The 15968-nt window shown below is 39.4% G+C and overlaps 1 non-coding gene across 1 annotated transcript; it reads right to left on the bottom strand.

Annotated features, from left to right (window-relative positions):
* Nucleotides 1-2706: 2706 nt before the first annotated feature.
* Nucleotides 2707-2788, bottom strand: trnas-cga. The gene has a single exon. It is a non-coding gene; the product is annotated as a tRNA-Ser (tRNA).
* Between the last annotated feature and the right edge of the window lie 13180 nt (nt 2789-15968).

The following is a 15968-nucleotide window of genomic DNA, read 5'->3' as shown; positions in this document are numbered from 1 at the left end:
CGTCTGTATAGGACTTTATATTGCTGTTTGTTTTGGGGGGGGAAAGTGAATTTAGTGGTATTTTTAATAGTAAATAAAAAAAGAAATTTTTCAGAGTTTGCCTTTCACACGTGAACAACACAGCAGGAGATTCAGCCACGTTCACGACAACAAAGAAATCACTGGAGCGTCAGGTAAGGGTGGCGCAGCAGGCATCGGTAGGATATAACGTATAGATCACGTGTTAGAAACGTCATCAATATGCCCAATCACTCGCGGTGAATCCTGTGTAGAATCTGTTGGGCACATTCAAACATTATCTGGATAGTTTACTAGAAGGCTGGCCAGAGAAACTCTGTGAAAGTCTGGAGCTTCTCACATGGATATTTGTGTTCTGACATACAGCCCCTCCAGAGAATGTCCAGAGACTATGTAGATTTCAGTGCATGTCTGAAAGCAGCTTTAGAGTCTGGGCCCTGACCCCATACAATTTGCACAGCAGGGATTGGGGAGTGAGGATAATTACTTCACTGACTCACTTCAGTTGGGTCCAAGAGCCCACAGGTGGATTTTGGAGTGGATGAAGAACTTTTGAAGTGCTAAATGAACAGCAGCAGCATTAGGAGCAAATGACAGCATAGCTCTCAGGTGAGGAGACAGGGCAGCACTAATGAGATAAGAGTTCTAACGACTTAAGTACAACACCATCATGCAAGCTTGGCCATTTACTAGGTACACTGAGCTAAAATTAACCCAGTCTGTTGCAACTGTCCAATATGGGAAAACCCAGGAGCCAGACTTTTTCACCATCTCCATCTCCTAGTCAACGCTACTACATTTCCGTTTCTGTGAAGTGTTTTGGTTTTTCGACAGTGTTGAAGAATATTTGACATTCCTCACACATTAGATCTGTAAAGCATCATTACGAGAATAGAGCCTGTCTAATTCCACAGATACTCCCTTCTCTCTCTTCGCAGTGCCCAAGGTCAGGTTAAAGATAAAGGGCCAACCAACAGTGCATTGTACTGTCTATGCTTAGGGACTTTCATATCTAACTCAGATGCCCCAGACAGAGAGACCAGTGGCAAGACGTTTGGAGACAAATGTGATTTAAGAGTGCATGCTTTACGCTTAGCTGTCCAATAGGATGCGAACACCTACATATCCATTCAAGGATGTGCTGTTAGAATGGGTGACGCAAGTAGAGGGAGATATACTGGGATGCTGTGGGAGACATCTTCAGACTTGGGGGTGACAATTGCTCATGTTACTCTGTTAGCGTTTGTATATTGTTTCACCTTCTGGTCTCCTTGATGCATCAAGTCTACATTAAAACCTTCTGCATAAGACATCAGCTGCTGCCTGAGTTCTCCTTTCACCAGCTTCCATCTGAAGGCAGCACCAAAAATGAAATTTATGGGGTAAATGTTGTTTCATTGTAAACTATGCTTTCTGTCATTTTGTTCCTTTGTATTGCACAGGGGAACAAAGAACAATAATTGGTGGTGAAAACAACGACTGGCAAAGTAATCTGTGATCTTTCTCAGCCAATCGTCGCACTTTGGGGGTAACTCTGCCCTTTAAACACACTCGTTGTGCAACAGTATTCATCATCCGTGTGAAACAGTTGCCACTGAGCAGTACGAGAGCCCGTCTACAGACCATTCTGTTTATATGGATTAAACAAAGCTTCGAGGCAAAGAATTTGAATCAATGTTTTTTAGTAATTGAGTTCCTCGAGGAATCGTTTCAACTCTTATCTCTTTATGGCAATACACAATATTTGAGACAGAAAAATTAAATATACTCAACAGATGATCAAATAGCACAAGGAATCTATTTCATTACACTACACAAACAGCCATCTCCCAGAGAAAGACTCATGTGCTACTTACAGTTTGTACTTGTATATTTACTTTATACTATTTGTATATTCTATATTACTTTGGCAGATCATGTGTTGAGTTTATGTTATTCTTTAGTCCTCACTTTAGATGAGGTCATACAAATGACTTAACTAACAACTAACCACCTGAATTAATCATGAACTACAAGTATTAATAAGTATTTATAAAATGTCTATTAATGAACTCACTAACCATTGTTGCATGTCTAACCAATGTAGAAGTAAATAGTTTATTAACCATGTACTTACACATTCTAAAAGATCTTAGCAACTATTTACAACTCCTAAATAACTGGTTCGTAATTGATATAATGTTTAATTTAGAAAAGGTTTTTCCATCCTGCACACATGATGTTTAAATAGAAAGGCACTTGCGACCAGCTGAGGTGTATTCAGGTTTTTGCTCGATTGCAATCATGGCACAGCAAAGTCTGCTTGTTATGCACACCAATGATCTGCTCTTGACATGAATGTGTTTCCTCTCTGCAGAGAAGCATTCTCTCTTACTATCCCCCAAGGTACAAGCAGACGTGACTTTTAAAGGAAAAGGGAGATGGCATTCTGACTGGTTTATTGCATCTTTTGCCCAAAACACACCCATGACTAATAAAGAGACTATGTACAACCCTGTGTAGTGCAGTGACCCTTTTTTGCTGCCATTACACTAGCAACATTGGATTAGGAAATGTAAACCTAAATGTACTTGTGCTGTGAACTTCAGACCATGAGCTTTGATTTTTAAAATAGAGCCCTGAGACAAAGCTTTCACAGTTTATATCAGAAATACTTCATTGATTCCAGGGGGAAATGGTGTAAAGCGACGTCACGAACAGGATTCGAACCTGTGCGGGGAAACCCCATTGGATTTCGAGTCCAACGCCTTAACCTCTCGGCCACCGTGACAGTATATCCCAACTGATAGCCTATTCGTAACAGATCAATATAAAAAATCTGATTCACATTCGATACATGTATTCTATATAAATCAACATTTTATTATCTCATTGAACAGTGACCAATATATATACTGACTCGGCCATTTTTAGGTCACTGCATTTTCATGGACAAATAGACATACACAAAAATATCAGACCTCAACAGACCTTCATTTAAGGGTCAGTTTTTACAGTGTTGTTAAATGGAGAACAAAAAAATATAAGTGAGGATGATTGCAGTTCTCAATTGTGAATTTATTTTCAATGTCCACCAAGAGACATAAATAATAAATGAAAGCAAAAAGAAAGTACTGACTTGAAAAATTGGAAACAAGGAGAAATGGAGAAACAGGGATGAGTAGACCAGACTCAGGTGCATTGCTCAGCTGTTCCTTTCACCTTAAAATAAAGGCCACCTTGTTTTGGAATGACCGACGATTTGTTTTTGGATGTTGGACAAAAAATGACAGTTTATATCTTTTCATTAACGTGTCAGTCATACAAAAGAACAGGAGGAGAATGACAATAAAAACAAGCAGGAGGAGGACAAGACTCAAAGAAGAACAGATGGAGAACAAAGACAGTAAGAAGGTTGAGTAGGAGACAGAGACCACGGAGTAAAGACAAACAAATGAGAGAGAAAAAGGTAGAGAAGCCAAAGAAGAACAGAAGGAAGAAAAAGAAGAACAGGGATTACATCCCATCTCCTTCTTCTCCCTTTCCTCATTCATACAGTCCATATGCCATATAAGGGCATGTTGAGTTTATATTAGGAGAAGACTAAACATTAGGTTGTTACCCAAGACTTTGTCTTTTCAGACATCATCAATGTGCATGCTGGGATTGGTCGGACTGATTGAATATCCCTATAATATAACAGTTACTGTCGATGACATATTTCAGAGCGAGTGAGGATGGTTGTAGTGTAGCTAAAAATGGAGATAAATTGTGAGTTTTTCAATATAGGCTGCGTAGTGTATACATATTCATTATATATATGAAATGTATTCATACACACAAGATTTTAATCTGAAAAGTTACACAAATTTTAATCTAGATGCCTTTATAACTGCAAATCACCAAATTCAGTCTGTTCTGGTTCAGACTAGGAGGTTAAAATCATTTATCTATAATCCTTTAACTTGGTCCTCATCAGGTTACAGATGAATAAATGTATTTAAATATTTAAGGTATAAGGTAGAATTCCTGAACTTTATCATCCATTAGGGAACTTTAAGACAGCCAGTAATGAATGAGTGGACTACGCTGGATTAAATGTATCTGTGCTTTTTTAAAGACACATTAACCTTTCTAGCTCCACTGAATAAAAAAGGCGGCTCTGCCCTTTTATTTACCTGTTGTCATGGTGATTTAGTGTATCAGAGCTCCACTGATGAAAGCTTTTTGTCATTCACCACACATGCACTTAACTCAGAGGGAACATACTCACAGGTGATTGAACTCAGCTCTTCTGACTGCCTTTTGAAACAGAACAAGGTTTTTACCGATGTTTTCTTGACCCATCCATCCACCCTGAACTCCTCCCTGCACACCTCCTCCCTCTTCTATTGCTCCCATCATCATTACAGAGGTGGCTAGAGGGCTCTGTCACTTGATTATGTTGTTATGGGCCACTTGCTGAGAGGACTGATGCTATTGTTCTGAGGAAGACACTCCCAGAAGCAGACACGCTTTTTATATAGTTTACACACATCATACAGTACATCCTATTGAGGAATTATGTACCATTTCACAGCTACTAGTTCAAAATCAATTTGCCGCAATCATTAGATCAGACTTTATATATAAAGTGCAGTGTCTGTTCTAAATCTGCCTGTTTGGAATGTTCTGTTCTCTTGTCCTATGTTAATGTTCTGGAGTTACTTCAGAATTATTCCTTGTCATTGGTGTGTCCTTCTCAAACAGACCTACAACAAACTGTCACTTTCTCTGTTTGTGCGCTGGACGTCATGTGCAGAGCTTTTTATAAACAGTCTATGGTGAAGAGTGAAGTGTACATTCTACTTGGTTTATCTGCAATGTAGATTTTATAGTCATTATTTGTCATTAAATGAAACTGAATTAGTTTTATTACCATTCACGTGTATAGATCATATATGAGTTTGAATGATTTACTGAACTGCTGTAGATGTTTATTAAGTAATCAACTCAATCTCCAGACACATGAACAAAAGCTCTGCAATGCAATTTGATTTAAAGCATTACAGCAACAAAACAAGCATTGAGCCTTTACTTTGAAGACAACTTTGAAATAAATCTTGCTATCAAAATGATCTGGCAGAGTATATTGGCCACAGGCTGCCATTTGCCAGCCTCTGCTGTAGTTTATCAGAGAGGTAAAAAAAAGACATGACTGCTACAGTTTATTCAATTTTTTACAGTTAATGCATCTGGTGTCCAAATCAAGCCAAGTTTGACACTGGACTTCCCTTGGCCACTAAGAATAAACTTGGCACTAAGAAAATGCCAAGCGTGAAGCCGATAGGATGAACTGTTCTCGAGATATGCGTTCCACATACAGACAGATAGACGTGTGGTGATATCGTAGGTAGATAGCACCTTTCATAAAAACAGAATGTAACAGAAAGTTATTCACATACCATTCCACCCCCCCACCCCAAGAACATGTATATTATAGTATACATATACACACACATTTAATTACAAGCACACAATTTTCACATCTCAATCAATCATGCACTCATACATGCTGGTCTTTTTGTGATTTGATTTCACCTGGCTAGGTACAAGTACGGAGTGGCTGGAGATGTTAGGGAGAGGTCAGACAGGATTGTTTAAGCTCTATGACCATTGTTAGTGAAGAGAAACCCAGTAATATGTATGATTGAATCAAAGACACATCATTGTTGCCTGTAGAGCTCAGCCTGAAGTTTCCTGACCGGAAAAATGACTCCGATATGATATGAAACTCATCACACTTAACCATGTTGCCTCTGAATCAAATAAACCACATCCAGAACAACATCAACTCCCCACCTGAGGCCATGATTGAAACCAATGCTTCTCTTTACCTGGGTGAGGTATTGATATTGATGACTCCTTTACACCATTCTACCAACAGAAGAGAGCTCATGTTTTCTATATGTTGTGTTCATGTTCATCTCCAAAAGCACTGACAGCAAGGTCATTACACATGACACAAAATATTGTTATAATTTTTGTCCTTCTTTGTAACACTGCAGTACCCGTTCTACACATGCCTGTTTGGAATGGGCTGTTAGCTTGGCCTATGTTAATACACCGGGGCTACTTCAGAATTATTCCTTGTCATTAGTGAGTCCTACTCAAGCAGTTCTATAATGCACTGTCCCTTTTTTTCATTGTGTGCTGGACGTTGTGTGCTGAGCTTTATTCAACCTACTAATTTAATCTGCAGTGACGTTTTTATGGTCAATGTTTTTCATAAAATGTAACTGGGTTAGCGTTAGGGTAATCCTGCTCAAGCATTGACATCATACTGTATATGTGCTGGTGAAAAGTTAATGCTGGTCACAACGGCCTTCAATAAGAAGTGAACTGTTTTGAGGAAGACTCAAAGACTACTTTTACAGCATGCATTTGATGAGTTATTATTATTATTTTTTTTTTTTTTTAAATACTTTTCCACATTCTGTGCGAGCTATTCTATCACCTTATGCTACATAGTTATATCGTATGTTTGGTTTCAGGATGCACTGAGATAGAAGCCTGCAGTAGGGAGGAAGGCCTCTACCTGTTTCTTCACACCTGTCTTCAGAGATTGTCCAATACTATACCAGATTTGTACCATTGGCAGAAACATGGTGCCATTAACTGTAATAATTTAAGTAGGATGTGTGTTGGAAATGACTTAACATGGCTTTGTTAATCAGTGTGACACACAGCAGATCAGCTGTGTGTCAGTTGTCTGTTGTTCACACGTTATAAATAAAACAATATACCATTTCAGAAGGTTATCCTCTATGTTTCTTTATAACTGGCTATAGTAAATGTATTACTGTTATAATATGCTGTATGTTGTCTTTCCCACTACTGTCACTTTAGCATGGAGGTATAACACATTATGAATGCTGAATTTATAAACCTTGTTAAACTATAAGTTGTCATGCTTATTTATAAATATTGTTAGGCAATGTATATAAGTGACATTTATAAAGTATACCGAAAAAATCCTAATATATTTCTAATATAGACTTTTGAGTGACACTATTTGTCTGCACTTTTGCTATATTTATGGCTACATAAACAGTTGTATTCTTCCAATTCATTATTCATCAGCTTCACAAAAAAAAAAAAAACATTACATATAAAGATCCTACAGAGACAAAGATCAGTTTTGCGCCCCTTTGAACAAAACAGAAATGTTATAACAGCACTTGAAACCCTCTATAAATAATACCTATGCACCACTCATATACATGCATACACATGCATGCAACAACAAAATACTCATCTTTCAGAAGCATTTTGACACAGGGTTGCAAACTGAGAAGATGTGAGGCTGCACTAAGCCTCTCATCCTCTCATATGCCAAATAAAAAGGGACATCTGTCCTTAATGACAGCTTCACCGCCCTAATAAAGTGCTCATAAATGCTCCCTGAGACATCACTGCAGAGCTGTCAAACCACATTCACTTCATGCACTTTGTGTGCTCGCTCAAATGCAAAGTGCTTTCCTTGTTTATCTTTACTGAGAGTCAGCTAATTGTGCATGAGCCCACGACTGTTAAGATATGTAATGCCCATGGTTTCACCTGCCAGCTTTCACTGAGCAGATGAATACATTCAGAGCAGTATTTGTACCATAGAGGTGAATTTACCTGCACTGAAATCCTTAACCTAAATATTACTCCCACAACCACGATGTCTCTTTTACAATCGTGTTGACTTTTTAAACAATAGAGACATTAAGAATGAAGTCCTGTTGGTAAACTGGTGCTGATGGCCAATAATGTTGTGTGTATTTTCCCATTTGCACTGGCCCACAATGTTGAGTGTGTTGATCCTGGCGTGGATGGAATACCTGAATATTCCGCCTGCTCTCCCGGATTGTCTGGAGAGACTATGGATAACATGCACAGACACACAACTCCTCTAGTTTATTATATTTTCTATTGTAGACAATTGATAGCAAACCACATGACACATATCAGTAATTTATATCAATTTAATTACAAAACAAATACAATTATGTGAAAAATAGATAGGTATAAAAATTGTCCAGCATTTCATAGCAATACTATGATTAAATCAAAGCCCCTACAAGGAGTTTCTAACTGGTAATGAAACTGTCTTATTTTAGTATTGCTGCCTGTTTATGAGCAAATTAGACAATAAGGGAGAAAACTGACTTTTTCTTATTCTCAATGTCTGTGGTTGGGACTGATTACCCACGAGGTCAGAGGAACGATTTATGGCAGTGAGGCTGGAAAAGCCTCTGTTTAGGTGGAGGGAGAGGAAACAGAAGCAGGGGAAGCAAGCCGGGCTAAACGCTAGGCTAAAAGCTAACCAGCACTCCCAAGTATGTTCCTCGCAAACTCCACGCCTCTTCCAAACAAGATGAAGAGAATTATGACACATTACCTCATTGCTATGCAATTTGCTGAGTATTTTGGCCTTTGACCCCCTCTTGTTTCACTTTGGTACGTGCCCAGGAATCGCTGTCACAGTCTGCATTTGGGGCAGAAGAGACAGTGATCTGAGAAGTGGATGGAAACTGATGCAGTCTGATCCAAAGAGATTGTTTTCTTGGTGTATGTCCTGAACCTGCAACGTGTGTCTGTTTTCACTTCTTCCAAAACAAATACACATGCTGTCTGTACTGAGGTTTTTACGACAGCAGAAACACTAAAGCTTTTGTCCACAGAGGCGCCAAAAATCTACGAAAATGTTCCTTGTAGGAGCTTCAATAACACACACAGACAAACATATGTATATTGTATTGTCATGAGAGGTCACTAGGACAGGCTTGTGTGTGTGTTTGTGTGTGCGTGTGTGTGCGTGTGTGTGTGTGTGTGTGTGTGTGTGTGTGTGTGTCTGTGTGTGTGTTTTCCCACAGCACCTCACTTAGAATCAACACTTTAACAGGCTAGTTGTTTTATTTTTATTGAAATGTAGTGGTATATTTGTACACATAAGAATTTCAGTTGAGGTCCACAGAGGCAGCGCCGTTGTTTAACTGCCCAACAAATCATGTATTTATTATTCACCTTTCTCTTCTCAGACAAAGAGGCAGCAGTAAACGTTTTGTTTCAATTCTCAGACCAAATTTTCCAATAGGAATTCAATCATATAACTACATGCTACAGACAACAGAGATAAACTGTGATCAGCTGACCACATATTTACAATATAAATGGTGGTATACCACTGCTCTGAAAGACAGAACGGTGGTGCTACTGGCCCCTTGCGCTGTTCTGCCATATTTACAGGCCAATGTGAACGGATTACTGAAAAATATTACAAATGCATAACACTAAATGTACAAAATGTGTTATATATACTGTGGCATTTACAATTATATCCTTGATATATGCAATTACAGTATGAACCATTTATTCTAATAATGTGTGCAGAGTGAAGTTTGCATTCATCCTGCTTGGTTTTCTGCATGCAGATTATATAGTCAATGTTTTTCATAAAGTGAAATTGAATTTGCTTTATTACTGTTCACATGTGTGGCTTATATAATAATAATAATAACTTTATTTGTATAGCACTTATCTAAACAAGGTTACAAATTGCATCACAAAAAAAAATCCATGGCAAAAATAAGAATGAATTATAATAAAAGGTAATCAGTTCAGTTCAATTTTACTGGCCAAATCATAATATAATAAGGTCAAGACCTTAAAATGTATAGAGAAACCCAACATTTCCCACAATGAGCAAGCACTTTGGCGACTTTGGAGAGAAAAAACTAATATATATAGTTTGAATGATTTACTGAACTGCTCTCTCTGAAAGCATCCAGAGATCTATCATAGTAAAGACAATTAAAATAACTTTTTATTTTATGGTTAATTCTCATCTTCTGTTGATATGTATTTTCGTCCTCCTCATCTTTGTTGTCGTGCTCACATGTCATTCTAGATCCTCCAGGCAGAGGATCAATTGACCAAAGCTGTAGTGTGATGGGGTTGTTTTACGCCCTGGCGCACACTGGCTGCGGCTGCGACGTGGAACGGCTGCACTGCAGTTCTGCTGCATGTTGCGGTTGTCAGTTTTTCACACCAGCTGCGGTACAGCTGCAGTTCTGCAGCGGAGCGTCTACTACCAGCTCTATGTTTTTACATAAGGTTTGCCTTGAAAATGGCCATAAATATGTGTGTGTGTGTGTGAGAGCGAGACAGAGCGGGAGAGCAAGAGACACTACTGCCCATCACCTGAAGTTCTTAACGTTAACTTTTAATATAACTACAGTCTTTCTGGGGTTTCTGGTGTGACTCCTGTATTTCCTTGTATAAAGTAGTCCTGTGTACTCAAATAAACACCAGTACTATACAGTATGAAGCAGTGGATGTTCAGCTGCTGCAAATACTTCACAATAAAATCTTTTAAAAACAAATGAATGGATTCAGTCAACAGAAACGGTGGTGTGCTTTTATTTTAAAACAGGTAGGCTATAGGAAGTGTTGCAAATATTTACGTTTGTGTGGCCTGGGCCGTACTCTCTGAATCGCCTGGTGATCCTTTTCTCCCACTCCTCCCTATCATCCTTCCTCACACTCAATCTCAACACCAACATCTCTTGATCCTCCGGGGGGAAGGCACATTCTCCTACTTTTCCTCCACAATATGCTAATCCAAAGCAAACCCATACACTCAATACAAAACATAACCAAAAAAAAAAACACAAAGGAAAATATATGACACCAAAATGCCCATGACCAGAATGTGGATGCCACAGGTTTCCCATGGATGATATGTCAATAGGTGACGGCAACAGTGACAGCAATGATAGAGAGCCTCTTTCTTCACATGCTGCACATGCACAAGCAACCTGGACCTTGCTATGTGTTGTGACATTTTATCTCTGTAGTAGTATAGAATTTATATTGAACATGTTGTTATACTGACCAATACTAACTAAACTTTTTTGATAAGATGTGACATGCCTTATAAGAGGCAACCGCAATACCTTTTTATATTGCAAGAGTGAGCCTCATGCTGAAGTAAGGACTAATCTTGATTATTTGTATTTTTCAGATGTTTTGCAGATCAGAAGTTCCTGCATTGTCTTTTCGAGAACCAGGGAGGCAACAGGAAGCAGTCTTTCAACAGCATCTTTTAACAGCAGTCATGGCTGGAGAACTCCTAAGGTGCTGCCTACTGTTCTGCATGTCGACATTTCTCCCTGTCAAGTACCCCATGATATGTATTCAAATCCCACGGGGTTGCACTCAATGAAAAAAGACAGGGGCTTTAAAATCTGAGGGTCATGTCAATGCCATGTTGGAGAAAGCACAAGAAGAGAATACTGACAGACTCTTGCTCTATGCCATAAAATGTGTACAGCAAGAAAATACAAGCAAATGAAATATAGATTAAAACATTAGCTAAAGCACTTATTTTAAAAGCAACACATAACACTGAACAAAAAGAGACAGAGAGGCAGATAACAGATTTAGACATTTTGGAAATGCAAGCAAACCATTACTTAGTGGTAAAAATCAAGTAAACACAAAATACTATTATAATACAGAGTTAAATCCTATAATGCTCTGTAATGATTTATCTGAGGAAGTAAGTGAACGTGTTATTTGTCAACGTTGAAGACCTAAACAAGAAAGAGTAGATATCATTGGTCCTTTGGTACTGGAACGATGGGGCAGTACAGGAAAACCTTGACTTTCAACAAGCTACATGATTAGATGGACAAGATTATGACAGAGCAAAAGTAATGAGTGGGACACACTGAGGAAATAATAATGTCTATGTTATTATAATCAAAATTGCCTGAACTTATGATTGTTGATACTGTGAAGGCAGTCCCGGCGGCTGGATGCTTTTTTCACGACTGAAGAAGCTTTACCTGCATATGTGTGGGTTCTATGTTAACCAGAAGTGGCTTAAAGTGCAAAGGTATGCACAATGGTCAACCAAGGATAGATGTTTGAGCTTTACTAAGTCAGTTAGACCTCAACTATTGTCTAATTGCAACTCCCCAAAGCCTCATTGGTGATGCAAAACTACACAGGTGCAGAATAGATATTGAAAATGCAGAGGGAAAAGAGGTCTCAAAAAGTCAGCTCCAGCTTTTGTAGGTCTGACAGAGCAACATTATTGACAAGCACCTGGAAGACAGTTGGTTGAACCAAAAAGCATGAGCAGATATTCAAAGTGGCCCTGGGAGGTATTGAAATCTTTTCCAATATTATCTTCAGCACCAAATGGCATGCATTTCACTAATACATGATGAAACTGTGTCACTGTGAATGGGTTTAAACGCAGAGTTGATTAGTTGTAGTTAAAACTTGTTTTAGTATATTGTTTAAGCCTTTATAATAATTACAGGAACAACACTATGGGTGTATGATATTTGAGACTTGTTTACGTATTTCTCAATTGGCACCATCTTTCTGAACAGGTTGCACAGCCAACTAGAAGTTAAAGTGACCCTAGGAAGTAGAATGATGGCAAAGTCATCTGACCAATGTGAAGGTAGAGCCAGGGCCATCTCTATACTGAGTACCTCCCTTAGTCATGATATTCAGGTGGAGCTGAAGACAAATCAGGAGGGTCTGGATCTGGTGTGGTAATACTGACCTCTGTTGGAGAAAGAGCAGTCAAGCAGATTGAATGTATGAATGGGAATAGGAACTCAATTTCGCAATTTTACCAGTTGCCCAGTCAATATGGGAATTACATTTAACTAATCTGGGATGTCCAAGGACCAGATATGCATTGGGGGAAGTGTGGGACGTAGGATTGGATCTGTTCACAATAGTTTCCAGAGGAGAAAAGGAACACTGGAGCAATCTGCTGAGTAACAAGAGCAAAAAGTCTTTTTAGAACAGTGGTCACCAACGTTTTCAAGCCCAAGATCCCTTTTAATTCGTATTACACCATCCGAATATCTTCCAAAAAACCCACTCAGGAGGCTCATATTTATTAGGGCCCGAGCACCGAATGGTGAGAGGCCCTATTGAAATTGAAAGGATTATTGTGACTAAAGTGAATTGGCTTTTTGAGGGCTTTAACATGCTGAACTTCTTACCAAACTTTGCACAAAATTAGAAAGTGGTGAAAATTTACGTATTCTGGAGTAATTTGAAATGGGCGTGGCAAAATGGCTCAACAGCGCCCCCTGGAACACAGCCCCTAGGTTTCCCTTTGACCGATCTTCACAAAAGTCGTAGCCCAGGTGTATCGTGACCAATCATGAAAAAAAGTCTCAAGGAGCATTATGAAAAACGCAACAGGAAGTCCGCCATTTTGGTTTTAGTGGCCATTTTGGCCATATTCCACATTTTTACTTTGATGTACTTGTCCCAGGGCTTTTATCTGATCAACTTCTAATTGAGATGAGTGTCATCACAACAAGACGGAGATCAAAACTAACTCAAAGATCGATTTTTCGTCACACGGTGTGACCGTGGCGTGGCGTCAAAATTTGATTACACGCCATCAAAACACGAGGTTCTGTATCTCGGACATACATGGTCCAATCGAGTCCAAACTAGACACGTAAGACAAGAGTCCCGGCCTGATGACATCTACACAGAAATCATGACTTAAAATCACAGCGCCCCCTGGTGGCAACAGGAAATGTCTTGTTTTTGGAACCTCTTACACGTGGAGGTATTCTTCCTCACCCACTGCCCGCAGCCACGTCAAACCTGTGTCAAATGGGTCTCAAGACATTGTTCATGAAGGCATAAGATTACTGTGACTTTTCGTCAAACGCCATAATAGTGGCGTGGCATCAAAGTTCATCAACTCGCCATGACACACGAAATTACTATAACTTCGGTGTTGGAGGTTCAAACTCCCTCAAACTACATTTGTGTAGCAACAGCCCCCCCCTGCAGACATTAAGATGGTTTTAAGAAATGGGCGTGGCATAATAACTGACTAGCGCCACCTAAAGTGCAGCCCCGGCACTACGATTGGCCGACATGTACAAAAATCGACAGGGACATGTGTCTTTTCATAACAAACAAATAAGTCTCTTGGATAGATATGCTCGACCAAACAGGAAGCCCGCCATTTTGACTTTAGTGGCCATTTTGGCCATATTCCACATTTATACTTTGATATACTTTTCCCAGGGCTTTTATCTGATCAACTTCAAATTGAGATGAGTATCATCACAACAAGACGGAGATCAAAACTAACTCAAAGATCGATTTTTCGTCACACGGTGTGACCGTGGCGTGGCGTCAAAGTTTGATTACACGCCATCAAAACACGAGGTTCTGTATCTCGGACATACATGGACCAATCGAGTCCAAACTAGACATGTAAGACAAGAGTCCCGGCCTGATGACATCTACACAGAAATTATGACTTAAAATCACAGCGCCACCTGCTGGCTACAGGAAGTGACATGTTTTATACTTTGATGCACTGCTCCTGGCTGCTTTACAATATACAGCTCAAATGAGCTCAGTCAAGTCATTTGACCATGGTCAGAATGGTGACATTTCCTCAAACCGTGTAAACGTTGAGGTGCGGCGAAGGATCATCCTTCGCCAAAGGACACGATGTTGTCATAACTCCAGTGTGCATTGTCCTATCACCGCCAAACTTCTGTCACTTGATTATAGTTCAAGCCTGAACAGCTCCATGTGTCAATATTTCCTCAGTGTCATAGCGCCACCTACTGATTCGCCATGAAACAGGAAGTACTTTGTAAATCCACTCTGCATTATCCAACCGGCTCCGAACTGCTGACCTATGATCACAATCTTGACCTGAACACATCCATATATTAATATTAGTTCAGGGTCATAGCGCCACCTACTGATCAGTGTGAAAATTAAGTTGTTGTAACATTGTCCGATTGACACAAAATTGCTCACGCTACATCAGAGCCCCTACTTGAAGAGATATATCAGTCTGTAGGTAATAATAGTGATGGCGCCACCTACTGGCAACAGGAAGTAAGCTTTTTTTACAACTATCATTCGATTTACATACAATTTTCACAGTGTGATGTGCAATTGATGGCGTGGATCGCAATGAGCAATTAGCAGGCAAGGATCGACGTCGCTCGACGGACGCAGGAAGTGAAGCGTTTGTCCTTGCCACAGTGCGCAAAACGCGTGCAACGCGGAGACGTGCGCTTGGTCATTGATCGCTCTCTCCACCGACCGCAACAGGCTTCAACGTGCGGGTGCTCGGGCCCGTCAGTGCTACAACGTAGCCCTAGTTATTTTTGCAATTTCTGTTAAAGGCTTACGAGCATTAATATACACAAAGAAAGGAAGTTATGCGACTTTATCTATTCAATGCACAATATTTACATTATTATCAATTCATATTTACAGCATCTGTTCAATGCACAATATTTAGCTTCTCAGTTCAACAATATGTTCTGCAGAGGAGCTGCTACTGCAGCACAATGTTTTTACATAGGCTTTGCCTTGAATATGGCCATAAATATGACTATTTCCTTGTATATAAGTAGTCCTTTGTACTTAAATAAATACCACCGCTATACAGTATAAAGCCGTGCATCTTCCACTCCTGCAAATAGTTCACAATAAAAAACCTTTTTTTTTTACACAAATGAACAGATTTATTTTGAAATGCCTACAGGAAGTGTTGCAACCATTTATGTTTGTGACATAAATTGAACAGATAAACATTAAAACTCAGGTGAAAGGTATATTCTGCTGTCAACAACAATATTTATCCGTCTATGTCACAAACGTATGTATTTCCAACACTTCCCTGAACCTGTTTCAAAGTAAATGCACTGCAGTAAAGCAAAGAGCATTACAGGGATCGACAGTGAAGACTGTCCAGATCGACCGGTCAGTCGCAATTGACAGGTTGGCGACCACTGATCTAGAATGTTGGCACAAATCCTTATTCAAAAGTTTTTATCTGCCCCAGAATGTACCAGATAGACAAATACAGAGATGTATTATTCAAACACAGAATAGCATGAAACTGC

The sequence above is a fragment of the Hippoglossus hippoglossus genome, chromosome 5 (assembly GCF_009819705.1).
Source record: "Hippoglossus hippoglossus isolate fHipHip1 chromosome 5, fHipHip1.pri, whole genome shotgun sequence".
NCBI lineage: Eukaryota > Metazoa > Chordata > Actinopteri > Pleuronectiformes > Pleuronectidae > Hippoglossus > Hippoglossus hippoglossus.
The sequence above is the reverse complement of the archived record's forward strand: the minus strand, read 5'-3'. Positions and strand labels throughout refer to the sequence as shown.